Here is a 22434-nt window from a genome sequence, read left to right on the forward strand (position 1 = left end):
ACATCAGCCATAGAACATTTTTCTAGATACAGCTCCTGAAGCAAAGGAAATAAAAGCAAAGATAAACTATTGGGATTACATCAAAATTAAGAGCTTGTGTACAACAAAGGAAACAACCAACAAAACTAAAAGACAGTGTACTGAATGAGAGAAGATATTTGCATTGCAAATGACCTATCCAGTAAAAGGTTAGTATCCAAAATATATAAAGAACTGATACAACTAGGGGCGCCTGGGTGGCTCAGTCGGTTGAGCGTCCGACTTCAGCTCAGGTCATGATCTCACAGCTGGTGAGTTCGAGCCCCACGTCGGGCTCTGTGCTGACAGCTCAGAGCCTGGAGCCTGCTTCCGATTCTGTGCCTCCCTCTCTGTCTCTCTGCTCCTCCCCCACTCATGCTTTCTCTCTCTCTCTCTCTCTCAAAAAATAAATAAACATTAAAAAAAAATTTAAAAAAAAAACAAGAACTGATACAACTCAACACCCAAAACCCAAATAATCCAATTAACAAATGGGCAGCAGACATGAACAGACATTTCTCTAAACAAGACATCCAGATGGCCAACATACACATGAAAAGATGCTCAACATCACCCTTCACCACAGATATGCAAATCAAAACTACAGGGAGATACCACCTCATACCAGTGATAATGGCTAAAATAAAAAACACAAGAAACAACAAGTGTTGGTGAGAATATGAAGAAAAGGAATGCTTCTGCACTGTTGGTGGCAATGCAAACTGGTGCAGTCATTGTGGAAAAGAATATGGAGGTTCCTCAAAAAATTAAAAATAGAACTGCCCTATGATCTAATAGTTGCACTACTAAGTATTTACCTAAAGAAAATGAAAACACCAATTCAAAAAATATATACACCCCTATGTTTATAGCAGCATTATTTATAATGCCAAATTATGGAAGCACCCCAAATGTCCATTGACAGATGAATGGATAAAGAAGATGTGGCATATATACACAATGGAATATTAGCCTTAAAAAGAATGAAATCATGCCATTTGCAATGACATGGATGGAGCTAGAAAGTATAATGCTAAGTGAAATAAGTCAAAGACAAATACCATATGATTTCACTCCTATGCGGAATTTAAGAAACAAAACAAACAAAGGGAAAAAAAGAGAGAGACATATCAAGACTCTTCACTTTAGAGAACAAACTGATGGTTACCATAGAGGAGGTGGGTGGTGAGATGGGTAAAATAGGTGATGGGGATTAAAGAGTACACTTATCACGATGTGCACTGAGTAACATATAGAATAGTTGAATTACTATATTATACACCAGAAACGAATACACTGTATATTAACTATACTGGAATGAAAATAAAAAACTTTTAAAAATGGTGGAGATACTAAATTTACAGTTGATGTGAGATGTATAACATATGTGAAAATGTTTTATAAATGACTGCCGTAAACAAGTAAGTAAAAGGAAGTTCCTTTTTTGTTTTTTCTTTACCTAGCCCTCACCCGTGGAAAGCAGGTATCAGATATTCCTCAACACTTTTATTTCATTACTTCACCTTCTCAAGAATCTATCAGCAAATTTATTTTGCTTATAACTGTATACCAATATTCTCAATAGGAAAGTAAATTGCTACCTCATACATGTCTTTGGGAATTTGGGGAATCATTTTTGGTTGCAACAGTGATTGGAAGGAAGGATTTATTGATATTCAGTGAAAGGTGCTAAGGAATGCTAGCTCATTTTATAGTGGACAGTCCACACGATGAAGAACTGGCCCAATCCTGCATAGATTTTGACTGTCCTGAGACATTCATGTAGGTAAAAAGAAAAACATCTGTTTATAATTATTTGAGCCTGGAAATTTACTCCTGTTAAAATATAAACAAAATATTTTTTGCCTAGTTTAATTATATACTGAAGTTTCCAGGAATGCAAATATTATGTAAATCAAAGGAAAGATGTTCTTTAGAATTTCTCCAACAATTTTACCATTCTGTTGGTACCATAGTACCAACAGCAATGCACTAACGTTAATAGTTATATAATATCAGTACGATAAACCTGCTTTTGTATCAACCTATATTCATAGCTTTCACATTTATTTTAATTCTACATATAGGTACAAGCCTCTGTCTACTTCTTTATTATGTCTTCTGGTGAAGTTGGCCTAGAATTTACACACTGAAATGCCTGTTATTAGAAATTACTTTCCTTTTATTTGCCCTCACATTTATTTATATTAATTATTTAAAGTATGAGTATAGATATTATATCTATGAATTTCACCTCAGGAATAAAAGGGATGCTGAAATATTTTATTTTTTAACGTTTATTCATTTTTGAGAGAGCATGAGTGGGGGAGGGGCAGAGACAGGGAGAGACACACAGAATCTGAAGAAGGCTCCAGGCTCTGAGCTGTCACCTCAAAGGAAGAAAGAAAGAAAGAAAGAAAGAAAGAAAGAAAGAAAGGAAGGAAAGCTCAATTGCAGCAAAAATTTAAGTCAGGAACACAGGAGAGTGAAGACAAAGTTTGATAAGCCAAGTGATGAAAAATAACACTATAAGCTAGCACATACCATAGTGGTCAAAGAAGAAAGAATACCAAATCTTTATCAATTATTCCAGAAAAACTAAAGAGGTAGTAGCACCTCCTAACTCATTTTTTGAGGCCAGCATTACCCTGATACCAAGGTCAGATAAAGACACCACAAGAAAGAAAGGAAAAAGACAGGGAACTATAGACCAACATCCGTGATGAATATTGATGCAAAAATCTTCAACAGAATACTCTCAAACAGAATTCAACAGCACATTAAAAGGATTATACATTATGACTAAGTGGGATTTATTCCTGGAATGCAAGAATGTTTCAATGTATGAAAGCCAATCAATGAAATATACCAAATTAACAGAACACTAGGAAAAACCCCACATGTTCATTTCAATTGATTCAGAAAAAGCATTTGACAAAATTCAACACCTTTTCATGATAACAACATACAAAAAACTAGGAATAAGAAGAAATTTCCTGAACATGATAAAGACCATATATGAAATTCCAGAGATAATATTGTCAATAGTGAAAGACTGAAATGTTTTCCTTTAAAGTCAGGAACAAGGCAAGAATGCCCACTTTCACCACTTCTAGTCAGCGTATTACTGTAAGTTTTAGCCAAAGCAATTAGGCAAGAAAAAGAAATAATAAAAGATATCCAAACTGGAAAGGAGGAAATAAAATTGTCTCTATTTTCAGGTGATATGATCTTATATGTAGAAAATCCTAAAGATTCCACACATGAAAAAACTGTTAGAACTAGCAAATGTATTCAGCCAAAGTTGTGGATATGAAATAACACACAAAAATCAATTGTGCCATTATACACCAACAATGAACAATCTGAAAAGGAAATTAAGAAATCCATTTATAATAGTATCAAAAGAATAAAACCCTAGGAATAAATCAAGGAGGTGGAAAACTTGTACATTTGTAATTTTCACTACAAAATGTTACCAAAAGAAATGAAAGAAAACACAAATAAATAGAAAGACATTACATGTTCATGTATTGGAAGACTTAATATTGTGAAGACATCAATACCATTAAAACTAATCTACAGATTTAATGCAAACTGTATCAAAATTCCCATGATATTTTTTGCAGAAATAGAAAAATCCATTCCAAAATTCATATGGGTACCCTGAATACCCAAAATGGTCTTGAGAAAGAAGAATAAATTGGACAGCACACACTTCTCATTTTTTAAAAAGTTTATTTATTTATTCTGAGGGGGGTGCAGAGAGAGAGAGAGAGAGAGAGAGAGAGAGAGAGAGAATCCCAAGCAGGCTCTGCACTGCCAGTGAGGAGCCCAATGCAGAGCTCAAACTCATGAACCATGAGATCATGACCTAAGCCAAAGTCCGATGCCACCCAGGCGCCCCACACACTTCTCATCTTTAAATCCTAGTACAAAAGCAATGGTAATTAGAACAGTGTACTGGTATAAAGACATATATATAGACCAAGGGAATAGAATAGAGAGTCCCGAAATAAACTTTTGCATATATGGTCAATGATTTTTTTTTAATTTTTTAAAAAATTTTTTGAATGCTTATTTTTGAGAGAGAGAGACAGAGTACAAGTGGGGAAGGGGCAGAGAGAGAGGGAGACACAGAACTGGAAGCAGGCTCCAGGCTCTGAGCCATCAGCACAGAGCCCAATGCGGGGCTCAAACTCACAACCTGTGAGATCATGACCTGAGCCAAAGTCGGATGCTCAAGAGACTGAGCCACCCAGGTGCCCCTATGGTTGGGTGATTTTTGATAGATGCCAAGACCATTCAATGGTGAAAAAAAAAAAAAAAAAAAAAAGCAGTCTTTCAACAAATGGTGCTGGGAAAACTGGAGATGCATGCAAAAGAATGAAGTTGGATCATTACCTTAAAGAATATACAAAAACTAACTCAAAGTAGATAAAAAACCTAAGCATAAGACCTAAAGTTGTAAAACAGAAGAAAACACAGAGGGAAAATTTAACGATATCGGATTTGGCAATGTTCTTGGATTTGACACCAAAACCATAGGCAACAAAAGTAAAAATAGACATATTAGACTAAATTAAATGTAAAACTTTTATGGATCAAAGGACACAACAGATTGAAAAGTCAAAGAAAATATTTGCAAATCACATCTCTGATAAAGAGTTAATATTCATATTACTTAAGGAACTTCTACAACTTAATATTAAAAAAATAATAACCCAATATGAAAATGGGCAAAGGATTTAAATAGACATTCAAAAAAAATAAACAAATGGCTGGAAAGCATATGAAAAGAAGCTCAACATCATAATCATTAAGGAAATGCAAATCAAAATTACAATGAGATATTACTTCACAACCCAAATAGAAAATAACAAATGTTGGTGAGGATATAGAAAATTGGAACCCATGTGCACTGTGGGTGGGAATATAATATGGTGTAGCTACTATGGAAAACACTATGGTCGTTCCTCAAAAAATTAAAAATAAAATTACCATATGACCGAGCAACACCACTCCTGGGTATATAAAGAATTTAAAGCAATTGCAGGGTTGTATTGCACTACTAGTTATTTATCCAAAGTATACAAAAATGCTAATTCGAGAGGACACATGCATCTCAATATTTATAGCAGCACGATCAACAATAGACAAATTATGGAAAGAGCCCAAATATCTATTGACTGCTGAATGGGTAAAGAAGATGTGGTATATATATATACACAATGGAATATTACTCAGCAATCAAAAGGAATGAAATCTTGCCATTTGCAACAATGTGGATGGAACTAGAGTGTATTATACTAAGCAAAATAAGTCAGTCAGAGAAAGACAAATACCATATGATATTCATTCATATGTGGAATTTAAGAAACAAAACAGACGGACATAGGGAAAGGGAAGGAAAAATAAGATAAAGACAGAGAAGGAGGCAAGCCATAAGAGACTCCTAAATACAGAGACAAACTGAGGGTTGCTGGAGGGGAGGTGAGTGGGGAGTTGGGCTAAATGGGGGGTGGACATTAAGGAGGGCTCTTGCTGGGATGAGCACTGGGTGTTGTATGTAAGTGATGAATCACTGGATTCTACTCCTGAAACCAATACTACACTGTATGTTAACTAACTTAAATTTAAATAAATTAATTAAATATTTTAAAAAATGATAAAAAAAGAATTAAAAGCAGGGACTTGAGCAAATGTTTGGACTCCTATGTTCATAGCAACATTACTCATAAGAGCAGTGAGGTGGAAACAACCCTAGTGTCCATTGATTAATGAATGGATAAACAAAATAGGATATATACACACAATGATAAAGAGAATTTATGAAAAATTTACAGCTAGCATCATACTTAACGGTGGAAGTCTAAAGTGCTCTAAGGATTCTGCTCTAATCACTTTTATTCAATATTGTATGAAGGTCCTACCCATCACAATAAGGTAAGAAAAGGAAATAAAAGAATAAAATTTGGAAAGGGAGAAGTAAAATGGTTTCTATTTACAGACAAAAACATTGTCTATGTAAAAACTCTACAAAAAACCTACCATTAACATGTTCACAGGATAGGAGACCAGTATACAAAACTCAAAACTTGTATTGCTATAAAGTAGCAATAAATTGGAAATTGAAATGTAATCAAAGTGTCATTTCCAATACACTTAAAAACATGAAATATGGAGGTAAGCATTTAACAAAATAAGTGCAAGATCTGTACATTGAAAAATGAAAAACATTAAAATAATAATAATGAAAAGAAAAGAAAATGAAAAATGAAAAACATTGATGAAAGAAATCAAAGATCTAAATAAATAATGATGATACCAAGCACAGGCAAGGATATAGAGTAACTGGAACTCTCATACATTGCTGGTGGAAATGCAAAGTAGTAAAGCTACCTCAGATAACAGTTTGGCAATTTCTTATAAATTTATGGTTCCATATGACCTAGCAATACCATTCCTAGGTATTTACTCAGGATAAATGAAAAGTTGTGTGTATACAAGAACGAATACATGAATGTTTGTAGTGATTTTATTCATAATTTCTCCAAACTGGAAACAACCAAAATATCCTTCAATTGCTGAATGAATACTTTATGCTAAAATGGAGTCAAATGACTACATAGGGTGATTTGATTTATATGGCATTCATGAAAGGGAAAACTATAGGGACAGAAAACTAACAGCTGCCAGGGGCTGGGGTTTGGGGAGGGGTAGACTACAAAAGGGCAAAGAGGAATATTTTGAGAAAATGGAACTATTTTAAATCTGGATTTTAGTGATGGTCACACATCTGTATGTCTTTGCCAAAACTCCCAGAATAAGACATCAATAGGGTAAATTTTATAGCACATGAATTTTACCTTAATTTTAAAAAATCCTCCAATTAAAAAAGCAAGCCTAAAAAATCTCATTTTTGTCATATTTGAAATAGAATTAAGAATAATACCTATCCATATTGGATTTTCATGGGGATTAAATGAGATAATCTATAGGTAAACTTTTACCATAGGTAACATGATAAACACTATAAATGCTACAAATTATTAAGTAGTTACTATGTGCCACAGAGGCAGAAGAGTCAGAATGAGAGGGTGGGCAGAGAAATCACCATAATTTGACCATCTAATCTAGAGTGGGGTAGAACAGAACCTGAGATGCAGGTAATAATAGCAAAAGCAAAATGAACATTTGTGTACCCATTGTCCAGCTGAAGAAACAATGTCTTTAAAGGCTCCTGTGCCCCCCATAGCAGCTATATCCCTTTCCCAATGCCAGGAGATAACTACTATCCTGAATTTTGTTCTCTGTACTTTTACTACTGTAATAGATTTAATGATGACCTTCCCCCAAAGGTATCAGGTCATAGTCCCTGGAATGTGTAAATGTTACTTCGTATTGAAAAAGGTGTTGCAGACTTTCAATCTGGAGTTCTCTCTTGTCCAGCAAGACAGCAGATGCAGAAATGAAAATGAGAGAGGCTAATGTCTGGGAGGAGACAAGAGACCCGAACAGGAGTTTTGTCTCTGTTTTTATTGAGCTCTCAAGACTTTACATACGTGGTGAATGTGCAGAAGGAAACAATCAGATAGTGACCATTAACCTGTGTGTGTAAGAAGCAAAGGGTTTGGGGGGCAATTGGCATTTGAAGTTGAGATCAAAGCACAATGATATACTGGAGCCAGATGGAAAGTGTTTTCCTGTAGGTGATACAACTAATTAGCTGTTATCTTTAAAGTTTAATATTGATGGAGCATACAGCTTTAAAGATAAATTACTCATCTCACTAGCTAACCTTGGGCGCTTTCTCCCTGCAGCACCCTATGCTTTGTTTTACTTAATGTCTAGCCCTGGACGCTTTCACCCTGTGGTGGCTTTCTGCCCTAAGCCTTGTTAACCCATTGGTGCAAGTTTAGAGAATTCTTTGAAGATGTGATTAAATTAATCAGCTTGAGGTGAAGAGATTGTTTTTGAATTATCTCAGTGAGCACTATCACAAGTGTCCTTGTAAGAGGGAGGTAGAGGTCAAGATCACTGAACCTACAGAGAAGGTTCAATGTGAAAATGAGGCAGAGAGAAATTTGAAGTTGCTGGCCTTGAAGATTGGAGTGATGTGGCCACAGCCAAAGAACGCTGGCAGCCACCAGAAGCTGGAAGGAGCAAGGGATGGATTCTCCCCAAGGAAGAGTCCATAGAGAACGCAACCTCGCTGACATCTTAGTTTCAGTCACAGTGACCAGACTCAGTGTCTGGGTCATCCGATCTCTAGAACTGTGAGAGAATAAAGGTCTGTTGTTTTATACCACCTGTTTGACAGAAATTTGTTTTAGCAGAGAGAAACCAGAACACGTCACCCCAAAATATGCCTCTTTGATGTAAAAACTATTGAGCCAAAGGCAATGAAGAAGCAACAAATGCAGGAAAATCTCCCTCTACCCTACTTCGTTTCTGCCTAAAGGCAGGATAAAACTCTTTCTACTGAAGACAGATTTATTAGCATCAAAATAATCTGGTGCATAATAACCTTCCCACAGTTCACCACCATTGCTCTCCTTTGTCCTGTCATCTAGCCACAGATTTACTATTCTTTGTTGAAGATGCTACTATAAACTGCTTTGAGTTACTCTTTGTTTCGATTTCTTCCGTATGCTGTACACTACACGTGCTAATGAACTGTTTATCTTTTGTTAATCTGTCTTTTAAAGAACCCTGGCTGAAAACTTAACATGGATAGAGGTGAAGTTTTGCCTCCCCTGTAGCAGACACACGCGCGCACATCCCTAGACAATAGATGGTGTCGTTTTGCCTGTTCCTGAATCATTCTCTATATACTCGTGTGACTTACTTTTTTCCCTCAACATTGTGCTTTCTAGTTTACCCATGGTGAAGTGAAGTGTGTATCTATAGTGAACTTACTTCCACTGACATCTATTTAATATTTTGTTGTGTAAATATGCTATAATTTATTTATTCGTTTGTTCATTCTGTATTTGTTTGTTACCAGTATTTTGATTTTACAAATGATGATGGAAACATTTCTGAAAATTCTTCCTGGTGCATATATGCAAGAGTTTCTCTAGAGCTGTGGTATCTGTAAGGGTTAAATTGTAATGTAGGGCTAACCTGTAGCCTTAAGAAATAACAGCTTTGTTTTAACACTGTAGATTAAGAGATAACAGCCTTGTCCTATCAATCAAGGGAACAAAAGTTCAAGGAAAATCAACTGGATTAGTGTTTGATTGGATTGGGGCAAGGGCATGTCTGAACTGTTTCCACCCCCATCTGGGAACTATTTCTTTGTTCTGTTCCCAGGTGATGATAAGATGATGTGGTCACCTATAAAAACTCTGTACCCCGGCTGTTCGAGACCGCACTCTGGTCAAGAGTGTCAGTCCCGATCAGTTGGCCTTGCCTCTCATTGCAATAAACTTTGCTGTGACTGTCACTGCTGCCCGTAGCATTCTGTTTCAGGAGTCCTGTGGATGCAACAGTATCCACTATGGTAGCCACCAGCTACATGTGGCTACTGAGCAACTGTAACAGGCAAGTGTGACAGGAAATACATTTTAAATAGAAATAAACTAATCCAAATTTAAAAACTAACAATTCATTTATTGGAAAAATTTTACCTTTGAAAGAACTTGATATGTGAATCTACTGCTTCAAATATAAATTTTATAAATCTAAATATAGATCAAATATTTCTAATGAAAATTTACCATGCAATTTGTGTAAGAGCAAAATACAGGCTGGATTTCAAAGACCCAATAACGAAAACAATGTATATCTCATTAATAATTTTTATATTGATTAAATGTGGAAATGATAGTATTTGGAATAAAATTTATTAATTTAAACTCTATCTTCTTACTTTTCACGTAGTGGTTTTTAGGAAATTTTAAAAAATATTTTGTTTTAGGGGCGCCTGGGTGGCTCAGTCGGTTAAGCGGCTGACTTCGGCTCAGGTCATGATCTCACGGTCCGTGTGTTCGAGCCCCGCGTCGGGCTCTGTGCTGACAGCTCAGAGCCTGGAGCCTGTTTCAGATTCTGTGTCTCCCTCTCTCTGACCCTCCCCTGTTCATGCTCTGTCTCTCCCTGTCTCAAAAATAAATAAACGTTAAAAAAAAAAATGAAAAAAAGAAAAAAAAATTTGTTTTAAATTCCAGTATAGTTAACACACAGTATTATAATAGTTTCAGGTTTACACTATAGTCATTGAACAATTCCATTCATCACCCAGTACTCATCACAAGTACACTCCTTAATCCTCATAGCTTATTTTACCCACCCCCCCACCCACTTCCCCTCTGGTAACCATCAGTTTGTTTTCCATAGCTAAGAGTCTGTTTCTTGGTTTCTCTCTCTTTTTTCTTTTTTGATAGCTCCTTTCTCGTTTGTTTCTTAAATTCCACTTATGAGTGAAACCATATGGTATTTGTCTTTCTCTGACTGATTTATTTTGCTTAGCACTATACTCTTAAGCTCCACCCATGTTGTTGTAAATGGCAAGATTCCATTGTTTTAATGGCTGAATAATAATATTCCATTGTAGGGGTGCCTGAGTGGCTCAGTCGGTTAAACGTCTCACCTCGGCTCAGGTCATGATCTCGTGGTTTGTGAGTTCGAGCCCCACATTGGGCTCTGTGCTTTGGATTCTGTGTCTCCCCCCTCTCTCTGCCCCTCCCATGCTCATGCTCTGTCTCTCTCTGTCTCTCAATAATAAATAAACGTTAAAAAAAAAAAAATTCCATTGTATATATATGCCACATCTTTATCCGTTCATCTATCAATGGATATTTGGGGTGCTTCCATAATTTGGCATTATAAATAATGCTGCTATAAACATAGGGGTGTGTATATTTTTTGAATTGGTGTTTTCACTTTCTTTAGGTAAATACCTAGTAGTGCAATTATTAGATCATAGGGCAGTTCTATTTTTAATTTTTTGAGGAACCTCCATATTCTTTTCCACAATGGCTGCACCAGTGTTTGCATTGCCACCAACAGTGCAGGAGCATTCCTTTTCTTCATATTCTCACCAACACTTGTTGTTTCCTGTGTTTTTTATTTTAGCCATTATTACCGGTATGAGGTGGTATCTCACTGTAGTTTTGATTTGCATATCTGTGGTGAAGGGTGATGTTGAGCATCTTTTCATGTGTATGTTGGCTGTCTGGATGTCTTTTTTTTTTAACGTTTTTTTTTTTTTTTTAATTTATTTTTGAGACAGAGAGACAGAGCATGAATGGGGGAGGGGCAGAGAGCGAGGGAGACACAGAATCCGAAGCAGGCTCCAGGCTCTGAGCCATCAGCCCAGAGCCCGACTCGGGGCTCGAACTCACTGGACCGCGAGATTGTGACCTGAGCCCAAGTCGGACGCTTAACCGACTGAGCCACCCAGGCGCCCCTGGATGTCTTGTTTAGAGAAATGTCTGTTCATGTCTGCTGCCCATTTGTTAATTGGATTATCTGGGTTTGGGGTGTTGAGTTGTATCAGTTCTTTATATATTTTGGATACTAACCTTTTACTGGATAGGTCATTTGCAATGCAAATATCTTCTCCCATTCAGTACACTGTCTTTAGTTTTGTTGGTTGTTTCTTTTGCTGTACACAAGCTCTTTATTTTGATGTAATCCCAATAGCTTATTTTTGCTTTTATTTCCTTTTCTTCAGGAGCTATATCTAAAAAAAATGTTCTACGGCTGATGTCAGAGAAATTATGGCCTGTGGTCCCAGAGAGGGGACTTACCACAGCTGCTGCCAGGATCACGATTCCACAAAGTTCACAGTTTCAGGAGATGCAGTTTTGGCAAGGTTTGTGCTGGTCTTCTGGGGGAGGGGACCTACAGCACCAGTACTGAGACAAGCCAGGCTGGAGGGGGCAGATCCCCAAAGCCTGGTGGGGGGTGGGGCATGGTGTAAGCAAGTTAGGAAGTGAATGTTGGGGTAGTGCTGGTTCTTGCAGTGGCCATGTGTTTATACTGGGATAAAGGGAGGGAAATGTGCCTGCCAGCTCCTTTGTTCCTGGAGAAGTCTCCCAATGAACCTGCCCCTCCAGTACATGCTCTGAGATTAGTAAACAAATCTCTTTCCCTTACACCCCAGGCATCTTTCAAACTTCTGCTTCTGTGCTGTTTCTCCGTGGGTTATTTGTTGCTCTATGGCATTAAGTGTAAGGGCTCAGTTTCCTCTGGCCTTCCTGGCTCTCCCAGAATGAGCCCACTGATTTTTTAAATTCTAGGCTTTGGCTTGTGTCCCTGAAGCACGGATAAGATGATGAGATGAGATGAGATGAGATGAGATGAGATGAGATACAAATAAAATTCTAGGCTTTAAGTTCTGCTGGTTGGAAGAATTCATGAAATTTGGCCCCTCTGGTTTTCAAAGCCAAACGTTATGGAGAATCAGTCTTTCTGGTGTAATAGCAGGTTTCTTTCCCTACTCCATGCCCACAAGTCCCTCCCTCCAGGGGAGAGTCCAGTGAATCCCTTTAGCTCCTCACTGTGTCTCCACCCTTCCTAATCTCTTCAGTGTGGCCTCTTCTCTACACTTAGCTGTGGAGTTTGATCTGCCAGTCTTCAGGTTGTTTTCTGGGTTCTGATGTGAGTGTTATGTAGTTGTATACATGGGACAAGGTGAACAGGGTCCTCCTACTCTGCTATCTTCCCAGCAATCTCTCTCTCAGTGTATCTTTTTATATAATCTGACTTTTACCACCATAGTAATGTTTTACAAACCATTCACATAATAAATAAACTGTTGAAACCAACCAGTATATAGGGTGACAAGAAATGGATACAAACACTAACAACTGAAGTTAATTATATACAAATGAGTAATATAACCACATTGGGAAGAAAAAAAACCAGCTAGTACCCTTGGGGAAAAAAATAATAATTTAAGGTTAAATACAAAGAATGGTTCATAAATGCTATACTAGTCAGTAAATGTATTTCTTGCATGGAAATGAGTTAGCAACTCTGAAACTACTCTATGGGTACATTAGAAATGAATGAATAAATAAATGTATTGTAGATAATAAGAACTGGGTTTCTCACTCTTATGAAAGAAGTTACAAATAAGGAATAGGAAAAGACTAAAAATGAACCCTATGGTATAGGATTGGAACCTGAACTATCAGTATTAAATCATGTTTTAAATATACACAAAGATAAATATAGATGTATATATCTACATAGGCTAATACATATACATATACATATACATATACATATACATATACATATACTTTCTAGCTCTCTTTGGTAAGAGGGCCTAGAAGAAACAACACTCCAGTAATAATGAACACACCTAGCCCCAAATCTTGGTTTCTAAACATCAGTCTCCAAGAAAAGGAACAAGAGTTTTTGGAAAAATCATTGATTTCAGGGCTGGACAGGGAATGTATAAGATGATCCTGGAACATCTTGTGGTTCCAGAGAGATAGATAGATAGATAGATAGCCACTTGTTGAAAGAACACAGGAGTCGAGATATGTTCATCAGATTATTCCTTTCTGCCTGTGGACACTGCTGAGTAAGCATCATTAAAGTCTCCCCTCCCACAGCTGTCACGTCTAAGTCAGAATCTACTAAAGAGCCCGAATGGCTGCAGAAGCTTTTTTATCGGAGGTTTGAGCTTCGAAAAAACTGATAAGAGTCTGAAGAGCCATTTTGAGCAGTGGGGAACACTCACTGACTGTGTGGTAATGAGAGATCCAAACACCAAGCGCTCCAGAGGCTTTGGGTTTGTCACCTATGCCACTGTGGAGGAGGTGGACGCAACCGTGAATGCAAGGCCACACAAGGTGGATGGGAGAGTTGTGGAACCAAAGAGGGCTGTCTCGAGAGAAGATTCTTAGAGACCTGGTGCGCACTTAACCGTGAAAAAGATTTTGGTCGGTGGCATTAAAGAAGACGCTGAACAACATCACCTGAGAGATTATTTTGAACAGTAGGGGAAAACTGAAGTCATTGAAATCATGACTGACCGAGGCGGTGGCAGAAAGAGAGGCTTTGCTTGTGTGACGTTTGATGACCGTGACTCTGTAGACAAGATTGTCATTCGAAAATACCATACTGTGAACGGCCACAACTGTGAAGTCAGAAGAGCCATATCTAAGCAAGAGATGGCCAGTGCTTCGTCCAGCCAAAGAGGTCGACGTGGTTCTGGAAACTTCGGTGGTGGTCACGGAGGTGGTTTTGGCGGGAATGACAACTTTGGTCGTGGAGGAAACTTCAGTGGGCAAGGTGGCTTTGGTGGCAGTCGAGGTGGCAATGGATACAGTGGCAGTGGGGATGGCTGTCACGGATTTGGTAATGATGGAAGCAACTCTGGAGGTGGCGGAAGCTATAATGATTTTGACAATTACAACGGCCAATCTTCAAACTTTAGACCTATGAAAGGAGGCAATTTTGGGGGGGCCGAAGCTCTGGCCCCTGTGGTGGTGGAGGCCAATACTTTGCCAAACCACAAACCCAGCGTGGCTATGGTGGTTGCAGCAACAGCAGCTATGGAAGTGGCAGAGGTTTAAAAAAATATTTTTATTTTATTTTATTTTTTTAATTTTTTTTAACGTTTATTTATTTTTGAGACCGGGAGAGACAGAGCATGAACAGGGGAGGGTCAGAGAGAGGGAGACACAGAATCTGCAACAGGCTCCAGGCTCTGAGCTGTCAGCACAGAGCCGGACGCGGGGATCGAACTCACGGACCGCGAGATCGTGACCTGAGCCAAAGTCGGCTGCTTAACCGATTGAGCCACACAGGCGCCCCTAAAAAAATATTTTTAATGTTTATTCTTTGAGAGAGAGAGAGAAAGAGAGAGCATGAGCAGGAGAGGAGTGGGGGGGGGGGGGGGGGGGGACACAGAATCTGAAGCAGACTCCAGACTGTCAGCACAGAGCCCGATGGAGGGCTCGAACTCACAAACCGTGAGATCATGACCTGAGCCGAAGTCAGACGGTTTTAGGTTTTAATTACTACCAGGAAACAAAGCTTAGCAGGAGAGAGTCAGAGAAGTGACAGGGAAGCTACAGGTTCCAACAGATTTGTGAACTCAGACAAGCACAGGGGTGGCAGGGCCTAGCTGCTACAAAGAAGACACATTTTAGACAATACTCATGTGTATGGGCAAAAAGCTCGAGGACTGTATTTGTGACTACTTGTATAACAGGTTATTTTAGTTTCTGTTCTGTGGAAAGTGTAAAGCATTCCAACAAAGGGTTTTAACATAGATTTTTTTTTTTTGCACCCATGCTGTTGATTGTTAAATTAAAAGTCTGATCATAACGCTGCATCAATGTGTCTTTAAAAAAAAAAGAAAAAGAAAAAGAAAGAAAGAAAAAAAAAGAAAGAAAGAAGGAGCTCCTAATGGCCAAATCTGGAAGAATTGAAGCAATAACAATAATAATAATAATAATAAATTATAACCTACAGGATAAAATAAATATCTGAGTCTCTATCAATATTAGTGAATAAATAAATGGAAGAGGTAGTTCTTGCTGGCACAGAGTTCCAATTAATAAATGTGGAAGAGGGGCGCCTGGGTGGCTCAGTCAGTTAGGCGTCTGACTTCAGCTCAGGTCACCATCTCGCGGTCCATGAGTTCGAGCCCCGTGCCAGGCTCTGGGCTGATGGCTCAGAGCCTGGAGCCTGCTTCCGATTCTGTGTCTCCCTCTCTCTCTGTCCCTCCCCCATTCATGCTGTGTCTCTCTCTGTCTCAAAGATAAATAAACGTTAAAAAAAATTTTTTTTTAATAAATAAATAAATAAATGTGGAAGAGGGAAAAGAAAATTACCCTTAGGTAACATCACAGTAATAATTGTTGCAGACAATATCTATCAATGAATTCCAAAATTCAGTGGACGAAAGTTGGAGAAGACACAGAATGTGCACAGTCTCAAAGTATCTTCCCCAAGGTATTTATTAACTACACAGGGAAAAATAGTAACTTTACAGTAAACAAATCATTTTAACCAAGTGATCAAGGTCAACATAAGTCATCATGCAGACCCCTGTAATATGATGTACTAAGGATGAAGATCATTTATGGGGTATTTTTGCCCCCAAAATGCATAATCCCAATCCCATCGTGAAAAATATTAGAGAAACCAAAAGTAAGAGACATTTAAAAAAGTTACATTCTTTGAAAATATCAAGATCTTGGAAACAATGAACAACCAAGGAAATGATACAGACCACAGAAGACTAGGGAGAAAGTAGGTGCTCTCTGAGACCCTAGCTAGGATCCTGGGACAGAAAAACACATTAATGAGAAAACTGATAAAATCAAATGAGATCTTCAGTTAATAGTACTGTATAAATTTTAATTTCCTGATTCTGGTAGTGTACTATGGCTATGTAATATGTTAACATTAGGGGAAGCTGATCTGAAAATATATGGAAAATCTATACTGTTTTGTGGCTTTTCTTTAAGTCTAAAATTTTTATGAAATAAAAAAGATTAGAGAAAAAATTATTTTGCATTATTTACTACAATTAAATCAATGCATACTTGACTGACCAGCAATTCCATTCATAGATGAAATGCATGCATATGTGTACCAAAAAATATTCACAGAAATGTTTATAGTGATATTATTTCTAGTAGAGAACAACAGTAGAATGGATAAAATCATAAAATGGAATGATAGTAACAAAAATTAATGAATTATAGTTCCATACAAAGAATCTCCTGAACATAATATTAAGCAAAAGAAACCAGACATTAAAGAATATATACTGTATGATTCCATTTATTAGGCAAAATCAACCTACAATGTTAAAGATGAAGATAATTGTCTTTTGGGAAAATGGGGAAGTTTATGTGGTGCAGATAACATACATATATATATATATATATATATATATATATATATATATATTTCTGGGATTTGTATATTTTGTGATAGTTCATGTAGTACTTTTATTTATTTATTTATTTATTGGGAGAGTGCAAGCAGGGAGGGGCAGAGAGAGGGGGACAGAAGATCTGAACCTGGCTCTGCACTGACAGGCTGACAGCAGCAAGTCCACTGTGGGGCTTGAACTCTTGAACTAGGAGACCATGACCTGAACCAAAGTCAGGCGCTCAACCAACTGAGCTACCCAGGTGCCCCTCGTGGAGTATTTTCAACTGTGAGTTTTCACTTATGTTTATTATAATTTTTAAAGTTTTTAAAAGAAGAGTTCAACCAATGCTTCCATTCTAGATGAAGTTACATGGACAAGATTCATCCTCTTATATAAGACAACTAAAAGAAGTCCACCTAAAATGATTATAAACCCCAGAACTCACACAGGGAGGAGAAGTATATTCTGTTCCCAGATTGACTAAAAAGCTTAGTTCATAGGACATCTTATGGAGTATTCAGACAGGCTTTTGCCTCATAGTGGGGGCAAAATAAGCTGTAGACTAAATGCTCCTATAGTCTCATCTAACAGTGAACAAAAGGATCAAACTACTGCTACATAAATGTGTCCTAAAAGTTTGAAAATATTTATCGGATTAGAAAAATGCCCAGCATCTAGCAAGATAAAGTTCACAATATCTGACATACAATAAAAAAATATCAGGCAAAAGAAGTGACATCAGGGAAGATAGCTGAGGAGGAAGCACAGGAATCCATCTCTCCAACTAAACAACTGTATTGGCAGAGTCTATCTGATTTAACTAATTTGGGATTCTGGGGTTTATTCAATGCTTTACAACTTTTAAGGGAAGGCTTGACCAGTAAAGTGTAATTTCAGCCTTTAGAACTATAGCCGGTATCCATTCCCCACCTTCCACCCCTCTTACAGGAAACGTTCCTAGAGCACCTTACAAGAGCTAGAGTAGGCAGTAAGTATCTTCTCTTGTAAGTAAGAAATCTTTGTTCTGATTGTGAATTATTGTTTCAGATCAGGGAGGTGCAGATACAAAGCCAGGCTAGCATTGTTGGAATCTCCACTGAGTGAAGCACCTTTCAAGGGGTTTAAAGATATAGCTTCTGCTCTTTTCCCTTCAGTTTCTTTTTTGGCCCTTTAGGAGCCAGACATTTAAAGAGTAGGAAATCCAAAAGCAATTATATGTTTGGGGGAATTTAGAAAATCATTATGGGGGCGCCTGGGTGGCTCAGTTGGTTAAGCGTCCGACTTCGGCTCAGGTCATGACCTCACTCACGGTCTGTGAGTTCGAGCCCCGCGTCGGGCTCTGTGCTGACAGCTCAGAGCCTGGAGCCTGCTTCAGATTCTGTGTCTCCCTCTCTCTCTGACCCTCCCCTGTTCATGCTCTGTCTCTCTCTGTCTCAAAAATAAATACACATTAAAAAATTAAAAAAAAAAAAAAAAAAAGAAAATCATTATGCATGCCCAAAAAAAGATGCAGGCTGATGCCTGGCACATAGAGATTAAAACAAACAAACAAAACAAAACAAAACAAAACAACCCCTGGAGGTAGTGGAGAAGGATATTTTCATTTTCAGACTTACCATATTATAACATTCAAATGTCCAATTTTCAACAATAACAACAAAATCACAAGAGACACAGAGAAATAGGAAAGCATGTTCTATTCAAAGGGGAAAAAAAGTTGTAAAAACCATCAACAAGGAAGACCAAATTGCAGTCTTCCTAGACAAAAACTTTAATAAAATAATAAAATAAAATAAATAAAAATTTAAAATAAAATAAAACAAAATTTTAAATAAAATAAAATAAAACAACTGTCTTAAAGATACTTAAAGAGTTAAAGGAAGACATGGACAAGGTCAGGAAAATTATGTATGAACACAACAGGAATATCGATAAAGATATTTAAAAAAAAAAACATAAAAAAGATCCAAAATGAAATTCTGGAGCTGAGAAGTATATCTGAAACTTCCAAAAATAAAACAAACAACAAAAAAGAAAATAAAACAAAAGAAAGAAAGAAAAGAAAATTCCACTAAAAGGATTAAAAATCAGATTTAAGCACACAGAAGAATAAGCTAACTTGAAGATAAGAGTTTAAATGATGGAGTCTGAGGAACAGAAAGGTAAAGCGAACAGAACCTAAGGGACCTGTGGAACACCATAAAGAAAGGAATATATACATTGGAGGAGTCCACAAAGGAGACAAGAGAAAGTGACAGATTATTTAAAGAATTACTGGCTGAAAACTTCCCAAACTTAAGGAAATACATGAAAGTACAAATCTAGAAGCTCAATGAATCCCAAGTATGCTAAACTCAAAGAGACCCATGCTGCGACAAATAATAACCAACTATCAAAAACCAAAGAAAGAATGTTCAAAGTAGCAGTAGAGACACAACTATCACATACAAGGATCCCCATGAAGATTATTAGAATTTTCATCAGAAGCCTTGGAGGCCCCAAGTCAATGGGTTGATGTATTCAAAGTGCTTAGAGAAAAAAAAATGTAAATCAAGAATTCTATATCTGGCAAAAGTGTCCTTCAAAAATAAGGAAGAAATTAAGACATTACCAGACAAACAAAAGCTGAGAAAGTACATTACCACTAGACCTGTCCCAAAGATATGCTAAGAAGAGTCAGGTTGAAATGAAAGTACTCAAAACTCTGTGGAGGGGAATAAAGATCCTGATAAAGTCAAATACATAAGCAATTATAAAAGCTAACAGAATCGTAATTTTGGTTTATAACTCCATTTCTTATTTTGTACATTATTTATTTATTTTTTTAATTTTTTAATGTTTATTTTTATTTTTGAGAGACAGAGCATGAGCTGGGGAGGGGCAGAGAGAGAGGTAGACACAGAATTCAAAGCAGGCTCCAGGCTCTGAGCGGTCAGCCCAGAGCCTGACACAAACAGTGAGATCATGACCTGAACTGAAGTCACATGTTTAACCAACTGAGCCAGCCAGGCGCCCCCATTTCCTACATTAAAACACAAATGCATAAAAAACAATTGTTAGTCTGTTTGGGGGTACATTATGTACAGATGTAATCTGTGATCTCAGTAACTGAAAGGAGTGGAGACAGAGCAGTATAGGGGCAGAGTTGTTGTATGTGATTAAAGTTAAGCTAGTATAAATTCAAACTAAGATTGTGTAAATTTGCAAAATTATTTGTAATCCCCTTGGTAACCAAAAAGAAAATAAGTATAGAATATACACAAAAGGAAATAAGAAAGGTATCAAAACATTTCTTTAAAATACATACACACACACACACACACACACACACACACACACAAAAGATGACAGTAATATAAAAAATAAGGGGGAAAGCTATAATGCAAAGAGAAAATAAGTAACAAAATGGCAAAAATTGAGTCCCTCCTTATCAGTAATTACTTTAAATTTTATGAATTAAACCATCTTATCAAAAGCTAGTGATTAGCAGAATAGATTAAAAATTTTTTTTAATGTTTATTCATTTTTTGAGAGACAGAGAGTGAGTGGGGGAGGGGTGGAGGGAGAAGGAGACACAGAATCCGAAGCAGGCTCCAGGCTCTGAACCGACAGCACAGAGCCTGATGTGGGGCTTGAACTCACAAACTGTGAGATCGTGACCTGAGCCAAAGTCAGACGTTTAACTGACTGAGCCACCCAGGCACCCCTAGCAGAATAGATTTTTTTTAAACTATGATTCAACTATATGCTACCTATAAGAGACTCATTTTATTTATTTTTAAAGATTTTATTTTTGGGAATGCAAGCTGGTGCAGCCAATCTGGAAAACAGTATGGAGGTTCCTCAAAAAACTAAAAATAGAGCTACCCTACGACCCAGCAATTGCACTACTAGGCATTTATCCAGGGGATACAGGTGTGCTGTTTCTAAGGGACACATGCACCCCCATGTTTATAGCAGCACTATCAACAATAGCCCAAGTATGGAAAGAGGCCAAATGTGTATCGATGGATGAATGGATAAAGACGTATTACTCAGCAATCAAAAAGAATGAAATCTTTCCATTTGCAATTATGTGGATGGAACTGGAGGGTATTATGCTAAGTGAAATTAGCCAGTCAGAGAAAGACAAAAATCATATGACTTCACTCATGTGAGGACTTTAAGAGACAAAACAGACGAACATAAGGGAAGGGAAACAAAAATAATATAAAAACAGGGAGGGGGACAAAACAAAAGAGACTCATAAATATGGAGAACAAACAGAGGGTTACTGGAGGGGTTGTGGGATGGGGATGGGCTAAATGGGGAAGGGGCACTAAGGGATCTACTCCTGAAATCATTGTTGCACTATTTGCTAACTAATTTAGATGTAAATTTTTAAAAATGAAAAAAAAAAAAAAGCCCTCAACCACCACAACTTGTTCTTCATGCTCAATATTCAGTGATGTTAGCTAGTTTAAGGTCTTCTTGAAGCTGATTAGGTTTAGCTGTAGCAATTAGGGTCCTCCTGAAGCTGGAGATGTATCTTTGTCACTCATGTAACAAGGCTGCTATACGAAGAAGAGGAATGGATATTCAGGAGACAATCAGAATGGCAGAGAAGGTAGGGGAGAATAATAGGAAAGCTTTGGAGGCTTGAAGTATAAGAGAAGACAGCTGAAGGATTAAAAGGGTACATGAAGAGGATATCAAGACTGACAAAGATAGAACTCACAATTTTGTCGAGAACTGGCACTATTTATCTTCATCTGGTTTTGGAGACATAACTGCAATGAAATATATTTGCCATGTTGCTCCAAATCAGGGAGACTTGTTTCTTATATTTCAAGACACTTCTCAGGGTTTTCTTTTTCTTATTAAAACATTATTATAAGGAATTTTCCCCTTAATTGCTGGATTGCCACTCAGGACTGGGTGATCTTCAAGTCCCAACACAGAGGTAGGCACTTTCTGTAGTGGGAAGATCCAATACTGAAGTGCTTGTTTGGAAATGTTTATAAAATAGATACACATCTGGTAAATGAATGAACAAAGAAATGAAGAAACATTGATAGAGGAAAGCTTTCACTCTCATTGCTGCTTTTACAATCTCAAATCTGTTTTTAAAAGGAGATTTGAAGCTTTCTGCTGGTTTTAGTTTCTTAAGATCCTTAAAAGGCGGGAAACTGAACCTTTGAAATTCAATGGGAGAAAAACAAGAAAGGTATAGGCATTCAAAACCATGTGTAGCAGAAATATCAGGAGACCTCTGACAGATCATTTCATCTCCCTGAATCAGTTTCCATCTGCAAAATCATTGATGAGCTTTTGTGTCAAAAATTAGATCATCTTTGGGGCGCCTGGGTGGCGCAGTCGGTTAAGCCTCCGACTTCAGCCAGGTCACGATCTCGCGGTCCGTGAGTTCGAGCCCCGCGTCGGGCTCTGGGCTGATGGCTCAGAGCCTGGAGCCTGTTTCCGATTCTGTGTCTCCCTCTCTCTCTGCCCCTCCCCCTTTCATGCTCTGTCTCTCTCTGTCCCAAAAATAAATAAAAAACATTGAAAAAAAAATTTAA

The 22434-nt window shown here is 37.5% G+C and overlaps 1 protein-coding gene and 1 pseudogene across 2 annotated transcripts in view; one reads left to right on the plus strand and one right to left on the minus strand.

Annotated features, from left to right (window-relative positions):
* Nucleotides 1-22434, minus strand: part of FAM186A (family with sequence similarity 186 member A) — a 76809-nt gene that overhangs the window by 37286 nt on the left and 17089 nt on the right. The gene's annotated exons all lie outside the window — the stretch shown is intronic.
* On the plus strand, nucleotides 11731-14845 carry LOC144616846 (heterogeneous nuclear ribonucleoprotein A1 pseudogene; annotated as a pseudogene).

Source organism: Panthera onca, chromosome B4 (assembly GCF_046562875.1).
Source record: "Panthera onca isolate mPanOnc1 chromosome B4, mPanOnc1 haplotype 2, whole genome shotgun sequence".
NCBI lineage: Eukaryota > Metazoa > Chordata > Mammalia > Carnivora > Felidae > Panthera > Panthera onca.